We start from the raw sequence: 9,857 nt of genomic DNA on the forward strand, positions 1-9,857 counted from the left end.
AACGTACTGTAAAAAGGCTGAGAGGTGAAGACATGGCAATGCAAGATACAGAAATGCCAAGTACAAGTGCAGGAACAGGTGCAGGTCCAAGTAAAATAGAAAGTGAGGAAGAAATGGAAATAGATAATGTTAGGAGATCAGAAAGAAAAATGAAAGGTCAACCACCTCAGAGATTCACATTTAATGTTACACAACAGAATGATGAGACAGATAAATATCCAGTAGAATGGGGAAAAGAAGGACCAATAGATAAAGAAACAATGGATCTCATGTGGAAGTTTTGTGTTGAGGAATGAAATATAAATGTATTATCAAATAAAAGTGAACAAAAATGAATCTGTGAAACTTGTGTGAATAAAGAAATAAAGAAACAAGAACTGAACTGACAATGTACATAGAAACTGTAAGAAAACAAACCATGTACTGATATGTATTGTAATGAAAAGTTAATATTGTAGAAATGTAATAATGAACAATGAAGTTTTGTAATCTGTGAGTCTCAGGTGGGGGCTGTTGGTCAGTGAAGCATGCTGTGAGACTCACAGACAGGGTTTTTTTAGCAGAGAGAGTGAAACCTGAAGCAGAAGGGTTAAGCTGTGAGAACAGAGCGCCAGGTTTGCCAAGGTCAGTAGCTGGCTGGGAAGCCTGATAAGGTGGGAAGCTTGGAAAAACTCAGAGTGTGGGGGAAACTGTCTGTGGAGAGAACTGTGTCTAATGACTTTGCCTAGTAAAGACTCTTACAAGAAACTTGCCTGGCCTGGCTTATTCCTGTTCTATGCGGCTCTTGGATTCCATCCTTGTATGATCTACACACGCACACACGCAACAGTTAAAGCTAGACACAATTAGGTGATGAGTAGCAAGTCCCTTCACAAACAATGGGGGTTATGCCTATATTAAACAGAGCTAGAGATAGAGACTTAGTTATTACTAAGTTTGCTGTTTAATATTTCTTCTTATAAGCTGCCCTCTGATGTTCAAGTCTGGCCTTAACAAAATGACATAGCATTTTGGGAAAAAGATGCAGCCCAGTAAATCAGCACTGGATGCCAAGATGGAGAAGATCTCCACAGCTACTATATATTTCCCTTTGGTGCTCAGGTAGGTTGGAACAAAGGACAGCCACACACTGCAAAAGACCAACATGCTGAAGGTGATGAACTTAGCTTCATTAAAACTGTCAGGTAACTTCCTGGCTAGGAAAGCTACCATGAAGCTCACAATTGCCAGGAAACCCATAAAACCCAAGACAAAGTAGAACATGATAGTAGCCCCTTCATTACATTCTAGTACAATTTCTTCAGCCAATGAGGCATGTCAACATCTGGAAATGGGGAAGAGGTTGCAAGCCACACCATACAAATAGCGGCTTGGATAAGGGAGCAGAAAAGAACAATGACAATTGCCAGAGTTTTCCCTATCCATTTTCTCATGCTAGACCCTGGCCTGGTGGCCATAAAAGCAAGAATCACAGTGGTGGTTTTGGCCAGCATGCAAGAAACTGCCATGGAGAAGATGATGCCAAAAGCAGTTTGTCGAAGCAGGCATGTCACTTTGTCAGGTTGACCAATGAATAGCAATAGCAAAGTGCAAAGGAAGCAGAGCAGGAGGGCAATGAGAAGACTGTAGGTGAGTGTCCAGTTGTTGGCTTTGACAATGGGAGTGTCCTTGTGCTTAATGAAGATCCCAAACACTAATGCTGTGATGAAAGAAAAGGATAAAGCAAATATGGCCAAAGTAATTCCAAAAGGTTCTTCATAAGACAGGAAGCTTATATTTTTTAGAATACACATACCATTGTCATGACTTGGATACTGAACTTCAGGGCATTGAAAACAGTCATCCATGTCTGAAAAATTAAAACATGGTTTTCTATACATAAAAACAACAGAGTGCTTTAATGTAAAAAAGCTTGAACATGCCCTCAGTTGGAGCTGCAAAGTCAGTATCTGAAAAGGATAAATGAACCCTTCTGAAGTAATTTTATTTGCAACTTGGCATGCTGAGGGATACTGCAGGAGCAACACAGTTCTTTGTCTGAATGTAAACAAATGGTCATTCCCCATAACTGAACCGCAGAGCTTGGAAAAGTTACTTTTTTGAACTACAGCTCCCATCAGCCCAATCCAGTGGCCATACTGGCTGGGGCTGATGGGAGTTGTAGTTCAAAAAAGTAACTTTTCCAAGCTCTGAACTGAAGGTGCCTTCTCAGCTCTAAGCATAATAAAAAAATCCATGTTACTTTTACATGCTGAAATGCTTTTTTCTTTGTTTTTCTGCAGCGTTGGGTGATATTTTATAAGAACATGCAGTGATAATATCTAACAACAGATCATACATTTTCACTGGAAGCAATCACTGAATTAAAGGCAATGTCCCAAGTTCAAATCCCGAACCTTACTGGATGAATGTTGGACAATAAATATGACAAATCTCCAGAATGGGGAACCTACAATGCTCCAACTAGCATGTCCATCAATCACAGCTGATGGCAGCTGTAATCCAATATCACCTTGAGAGCCACAGACTCCCTATCTCTGTTTTAGCCTAATTTAATTCACAGGCTTTCTGTGAGGGTAAAAGAGGGTGGTGAAGATTTGTGTAGGCTGAGCTCCTTGGAGGATATGAATAACAGCTATAAATGGAATAAATATCTACTCATGTCCGAACTGGATTAGATCTAACATTGGTGAGAATCCCATTCCCTTCTGCCAAAGTATGGAATACATGTTTATTCTCTCCCTTTGAAGCAGAAAAACATGAAACAACCAAGAGTGTTTGGCCAAGCCAGACCTTATGCTTTAGGCTTCATGGGTCTCAGCCATTGGAGGTAAGATGTGGCTGTTCCTTCTTCAGGTGGTGTAGAATAGAGCAGGTTAGCTAAACTGGTATGCAGCCTTGAGATATCTGAGTGGTGAAGGGTGGCTTTCCTAAACCAATCTCTCACAGTTTACCAATGTGAGGAGGCCTGAGGTATTGGGCATTCTTGGGCAACAATGTTATTTCGATTGCCACCACCCCCATATGTCAAAGAAGATATTGAACAGAAAAATGCAAGCAAATCTACTAGTTATCTACAAGAATAGGTTAACATCTGTATTGTTTGCATGGTGTTTATGGTATACATATTGATGTACACTGCCTTATATGAGATGAATTGGTGGTATAAATACATTTATAGGTAAGTAAGTAAGTAAACATTCAGAGAAGGTTAAGGATGACTAACAGGCGGGGGAGATGAGAGGCAGGTATAATAAAATTATATATGTTGTAGAACAGGGGTAGGGAACCATTTTTCATCCGAGGACCTGATTCTTATCTAGTCAACCCTCCAAGGACTGAGTGATGGGTCCAAAGTCCAAGGGTGGGCCCAAAGCGTAATGCTTCAATTAAAGTAAAATGAAGTCCTTAACTTTTAAACAATAGGGAAGTTATTCGCCACAGAAATCATGCCCCTGCACATACACAAATACAGTGCAAATGAAGCAAACCTCTGTTGGGCAAGTACAAATCTCAAGTCCTAACTACAACTAGGGGAAAAAGACCCCTTCATACTCATTACACAAGAATCCTAAAGCTGTGTGTGCTAAGCTTCAGGATTCCTGTGTCCTAAACTGCTGGAAGAGGTGATTTTCTTGCTGTGCACACTGCAGTGTAGTGGCAAATTCAAAAGTGCAGGAACTCTTCAAGACAGTCACAGCCATGACCCCTCACGGCCACATCCTCTTCTAAGACTATGCAACCTTCTAAAATTATAGAATAATCTGGCCAGGCTGGAATACTGCTTTTTCTTCTCTATCACTGTCACCATTTGACTGTCCTTTCTCACTCTCAAGAGATATTGCTTGAATTGCTGAATTCAGTATCTAGACATTTATCTCTTGCTGCTACCAAAATGCTTGTTGATGTAGATGGGATGCTGTCATCAGGATTCGCTGTCTCTTTTTGTGCAGTTACAGAATTCTCCACAATTTGTCGTGGCTTTTCAAAGTAGGAACTAATGAAGGTTTGCTTGTAATTGACACTCATTGGGACTTTTTTCAGTGGCTAACACACACCCCTTTCATGCTGATTGGCTCGTAGATCTCACCCAAGTCCTTAGCTTTGAAGCTCTGTGTTTGTCTCAATGATGCTGGGATGTATTGATAAGTAAGGCAGCCATTGGAGCCTTCCGGAACTGATGACCACTTCAAACCCCTCATGTTTTATACTTTTCCTAACTGAACTAACCCCAATATAAATGTGACCAGAGAGATGTGGACATGACAGGTAAGGACAATAAAAGGATTTAGGATTACCAGTCAAGGAATCTGTTTTTCCCCAGAAACTATTCCCCAATGAATTCCCAGATTATTTATTTATTTATTTATTTATCATTTGATTTATATCCCGCCCTTCCCCCAGCAGGAGCCCAGGGTGGCAAACAAAAGCACTAAAACAGTTTAAAACATCATAAAAACAGATTTTAAAATACATTAAAACAAAACATCTTTAAAAACTTTTTTTTAAAAAGCTTTCAAGACATCTTTTTTAAAAAAGATTAAAAACATATTGTTAAAAAAAGGTTTAAGAACATATTAAAAAGCAATTCCAACACAGACGCAGACTGGGATAAGATCTCAACTTATAAGGCTTGTTGAAAGAGGAAGGTCTTCCATAGGTGCTGAAAAGGTAATAGAGATGGCACCTGTCTAATATTTAAGGGGAGGGAATTCCACAAGGCAGGTGCCACCACACTAAAGGTCTGCTTCCTATACTGTACAGAACAGACGTCCTGATAAGATGGCATTTGCAGGAGGCCCTCACCTGCAGATCACAGTGATCGACTGGGTATATAAGGGATAAGATGGTATTTCAGGTATCCTGGTCCCAAGCTGTATAGGGCTTTGTATACCAAAACTAGAACCTTGAACTTTGCCCGGTAATGGCTGCCATCTCCCCACTGTAAATTCCTGATGTTTATGATAATCACTATCCTGTCTCCTTCTAAAGGTTAAGATTATCATAAACACTATGCAGACTATTTCTTTGTTTGAAAGGAGCACCTGCTTTCTCACTGGATGACATTCCCCAAATTTTCATAAGAGTCAGGAAGACTATACCCTCAGGCTTCCAAGATATGTCTAAGTATTCAAAACACAAAATTCCAAATCTGTAAATGCAAACATATCCTGAATTTGTGTGACAAGGATACAAATTAATCTTATGTATTTTTTAAAAAAAGACTACTTGCATATGTTCCAATTACAGAATTTTGGATACATACATATGCAATAAAATAGTGCAGCATGGAATACTCCTGAGGTAAATAAAAGATTAAAAATCCCCAATATTTCAACCATCCTTACATCTGAACTGTCATTTCTTGCCAGGATCAATACACCTGTCATTGTTTGCATTGATCTACAAGAGTGCATACCACATTGTGCATACTGTGAAGTCCCTTCAAAATCTGACACGAATCATAAGGATTCCTTTCCTAGGTTTGTATCTTACTTGTGGCATCTTGTACATACAGAGGATGGTTGCCATGTGGTGACAGACATTTGAGTTGGATCCCCCAATAACTGCTATTGGAGTGTTTTCAGCGTCACACTTGTAGTTAGGGATGAATCTGCCTCGCCTGGAGAGAAGTTCCATTGAGGCGACATAAGTCCACATTTCACTGATCTGACTATTATAGATGTGGAAGCCCAGGGTGACATTGGGTAAGATTTGTGGATTTCTGTTGATGTCCTTTATAGCAAATGCCAAGGCTAGGATGTGCTGGTAAATCTGAGTTAGAACACTGCAAGAAAGGTTACATAGTGTAAAATACGTCATCATCTTCAGATTAGATATAGATATAATAATAATAATAAAATTTTATTTATTAGTCGCCCATCTGTCCAACTTAACGGACACTCTGGGCGACGTACACAATATAAAATACAATATCAACATATTCATAACAATCACAGTATTAATATCATATCATCTAAAAACCATCCTACACTGATACAGTATAAAGCCTAACCCACCCCAGAGATCCCATAGGCCTTCCTGAAAAGCCAGGTTTTTAAGGCACGGCGAAAGGTCATCAGGGAGGGGGCATGCGGAAGGTCAAAGGGAAGCAAGTTCCAGAGGGTGGGGGCCACGATCGAAAAAACCCTCTCCCTGGTCTGCACCAGCCTAGCTGTTTTCACCGGTGGGACCGAGAGAAGGTCTTGTGAGGCTGATCTCGTTTGGCGGCATATTTGGTGATACTGGAGGCGTTCCTTCAGATAAACTGGGCCGGAACCGTATAGGGTTTTAAAGGTTAATACCAACACCTTGAATTGGGCCCGGTATACAACTGGCAACCAGTGTAACTCAATCAGCACTGGGGTGATATGGTCCCGGCGATGGGTCTGCTTTATTAAGCGTGCTGCCGCATTTTGTACCAGCTGGAGTTTCCGGACCGTCTTCAAGGGTAACCCCACGTAGAGCGCATTACAGTAGTCTAATCGAGAGGAGACCAGGGCATGTATTACTCGTGCATATATAACAGCTTACAAAAAGATAGATTGTAGGTCACATTTTACTTTAAATCACAGTTGACCTAAATGATTAATGCACAGCGTCCTCGTGCACAATGTTAAAATTCTGGATGTTTGCTTCTTTCCTGCTCCAGCTATTGCTGTGCTGCTGGGAGTGAAATTATGGTCTGGATTAAGGTTATGTCCAAACTTGGGATGTGGTGGTTTGTTTCTCTGAAACAAAACACAAGGAGTAAGCCAACAACAAACCCTGTTTATCTTTCATAGACTGTTTGGAGAGAGAGAAACAAACCATGAGCCTGAAGCTGGCTGTAACAGTAAGCCAGCCTGTAACGTCACTCCCAACAGTGGCAGCAGCAGAAGGAGGAGGGGAGCAAAGCACACAAGAACATAAGAGCCTACCACATCAGGTCAAAGGCCCATCGAGTCCAGCGTTCTGTGAAAACAGAATGCCTATAGGAAGCCTACAAGCAGGACCTGAGTGCAACAGCACTTTCCACACTTGTGATTCCCAGCAACTGGCATTCAGGGGCATGCTGTCTCTGACAGTGGAGGTAGCACCCATGGTTTCAGCAGCATGCACCAGCACACAGTACTCTCACATTTAAACCATTGCTTAATTGAACTATGGTTTACACTGACATGCTGAGCAGTCCACAATCAGGTTACAATAATATGTATACCACTTTGAAATGTGAATGTTTAAGCAATGTGTAAATGTCTTACATAGATAAATATTTGCAAACTGAATGTGCATTCCTAAGTAATTGTTACAAATATCATCCTGACCTTTTTTTTTTTTTTTTGGTGTGGAAACACTCAGAATTAATAAGTGAATGACACAATCCAGTGATGGATTTCAAACTACTTCATAATGTACCTGTCAAAATCAGCTACAAAAAAAAATTGTAAACACCCTGAAGAAAAATGGATATGGGATATATTGCGCAATTGTTCCTTAATTACACTGTGACATGCTAGATTTGCCAGAGCCAAGTAATCAGGGATGGATGGAACTCCCCACAGAGAGGAGCCTGGAGCATCATATTCTCCCACTCTGTGCAAAAGCAAACTAACAAAAAATCCTCCAGAACAACTAAGAATAAAAGGGAATGAAAGGGATAGTAGAAGTAAATAATTAATATATGATTCAAAGGTAGGGATATATTCATTACACTTGGATTATATTGTTTTTTTAAAAAAAAAACAGGTGCATACATATTGACATCAGAATGTTCTTTAGATGGATGCATTTCAAAGAACCGTGTATTTGAAAATATAACAATCTGAGACATAATGCCTGCAATGATGAGGTCTCCTGACTGATAATATTGGTGAAGAATATGAAGAGGGTCTAAAATAGAACATTGAGCCATAGGAATCTTGCATATACCCTGAGGCAGCAACACTACAACAAAGATTACAAATAGAACCATATTGCAGGGGAATAAAATCTTCATTTTGGAAAAGAAGCCATCTCTTCCCACACTATCATGAGAATTTCCTTGATCAGCAAAGCTTCACTGAAATGAGCACTCACTCAGCTGATTTATTGCCAGAAATATGCACTGTAAAGAACCTCTGTACAGAATGGCAGAGTCCTCTTTTTCTATAAGCTGAGGTCTGAGTTGCACAGTCTGCATTAATAAAATTATCTAGTCTTTGATCATAGTTTTACATGTGGCCACTGGAACTCCCATGGGATGGGGAGAAGAGGTTAACATTATTATAGGTAGTTGGATAATTACAGGAGAGATCATCACCTGCTGTGGGTTGTTGACTCGTTACAACATTGGGAAAATGTTTATCACATCTTAGCCAAAGTCATCTTAGTCATCCTTAGTGGAATGGCAAGAAAGTTATGAGACAGTGTGTGTGTTTGAGAGAGAGAGAGAGAGAGAGAGAGAGAACAAGCCTGAAAGAAAATGTGTCATAAAACATTAAGTGCAAACTATTTAACCAAATTGGGGGAATAACGTTTTGCACAACTTCCAAAATTGGACCAATTTCTCAAAGCTCAAACACTCTGTCAATCAAACAAAAATGTTATTCAGTAAAAGACTTGGTAAACTCTGATGTTATATACTTTCTAATATAAAATGAGTTAAAATATATTTATTTTATTATTTATTTTATTAATTACACTTTTATACCACCCCATAGCCGAAGCTCTCTGGGCAGTTTACAACATAAAATCAATATTCCATCACATTTGGTACAATTGATAGTAAAAGAAAACGAATATATCACATTTTAAATAAACATAACTGAACAATAAATCTCAAGCAATATGCATATCTTCAAAAACAAAATATAACAATTATAAAAATATCTAAACAAGAATAAAAGAAAACCATACATCACATTATAAAACATAAACTGAACAATAAATATCAAACAATATACATTTCATTAAAGCAGAACAAAAAAAGAATAACAATTGTAAAATATGTTTAATAACAGTTATAAAATATGTCTCAAAGTTCTCTACTGTCCCATTGTGCTTCTCCCCACCTAACCACCATCTTCTGTAACCAGTACCAATATATATGGTACATAATGTTTATAAAAGGGGAAAGGGGAAAAACAACAACAACCCAAACTTTATTTAAACTGTCAGTACTGGAGCTGAGCTAATTACTGGCCCACTGAGCTAATTACAGTGATGTATATGATTATGAGGATAGATGCTAACTTTTGCAGAGCATGAGTTCCAAGAGGCACCCTTAGCAGCAAAAATATGTCTCCCTGAGATCTGATCCCATGTTTAATCTTCTCCTCAGTAGGACACATGGGAGGTGGGTTCAATATGAGAACATTGAGTTATCATGAACAGAATCTGTGAGCCTTGTGTTGGTGATGGAGAACCTGTGGCCCTTCAGATGTCACTGGACTCCAACTCCTATCACCCTCAACCATTGAGGGGGGTTGATGGAGTCACAGAGCAGCAACATCTGATCACAGTATCTCCATCTCTGTCTTATAGTAAAATGAGAAAGAAGGCCAAACACAAATTGCTGCCCCATTCACTGGTGGCAAGCAGCTGTTTTCATTCCATTTCAGGGACTACAATTCACTGCCCCCTTCCCCCTCCATATACATATATATACCCAATTTGATTGGGTAAACTCCCTGGTAGATTGTGGGAATGCTGTGCCCATAATATATCTTGGCTTCAAAAAAGCTTTTGACAAAGTGCCCCATGATCAAGCTAGCTAAATGTGAGCTGGATGGAAAAAAATATTAAGTGGATACACAGTTGGCTACAGAATCGTACTCAAAGAGTGCTTATCAATGGTTTCTTCTCAAACTGGGGGGAGGTAACAGGAGGGGTACTGC

The 9,857-nt window shown here is 39.5% G+C and overlaps 1 pseudogene; it reads right to left on the bottom strand.

The window, feature by feature from the left end:
- Positions 1–930: 930 nt before the first annotated feature.
- Positions 931–1,847, bottom strand: LOC133367317 (vomeronasal type-2 receptor 26-like; annotated as a pseudogene).
- Between the last annotated feature and the right edge of the window lie 8,010 nt (positions 1,848–9,857).

Source organism: Rhineura floridana, chromosome 11 (genome assembly GCF_030035675.1).
Source record: "Rhineura floridana isolate rRhiFlo1 chromosome 11, rRhiFlo1.hap2, whole genome shotgun sequence".
Taxonomy (NCBI): Eukaryota; Metazoa; Chordata; class Lepidosauria; order Squamata; family Rhineuridae; genus Rhineura; species Rhineura floridana.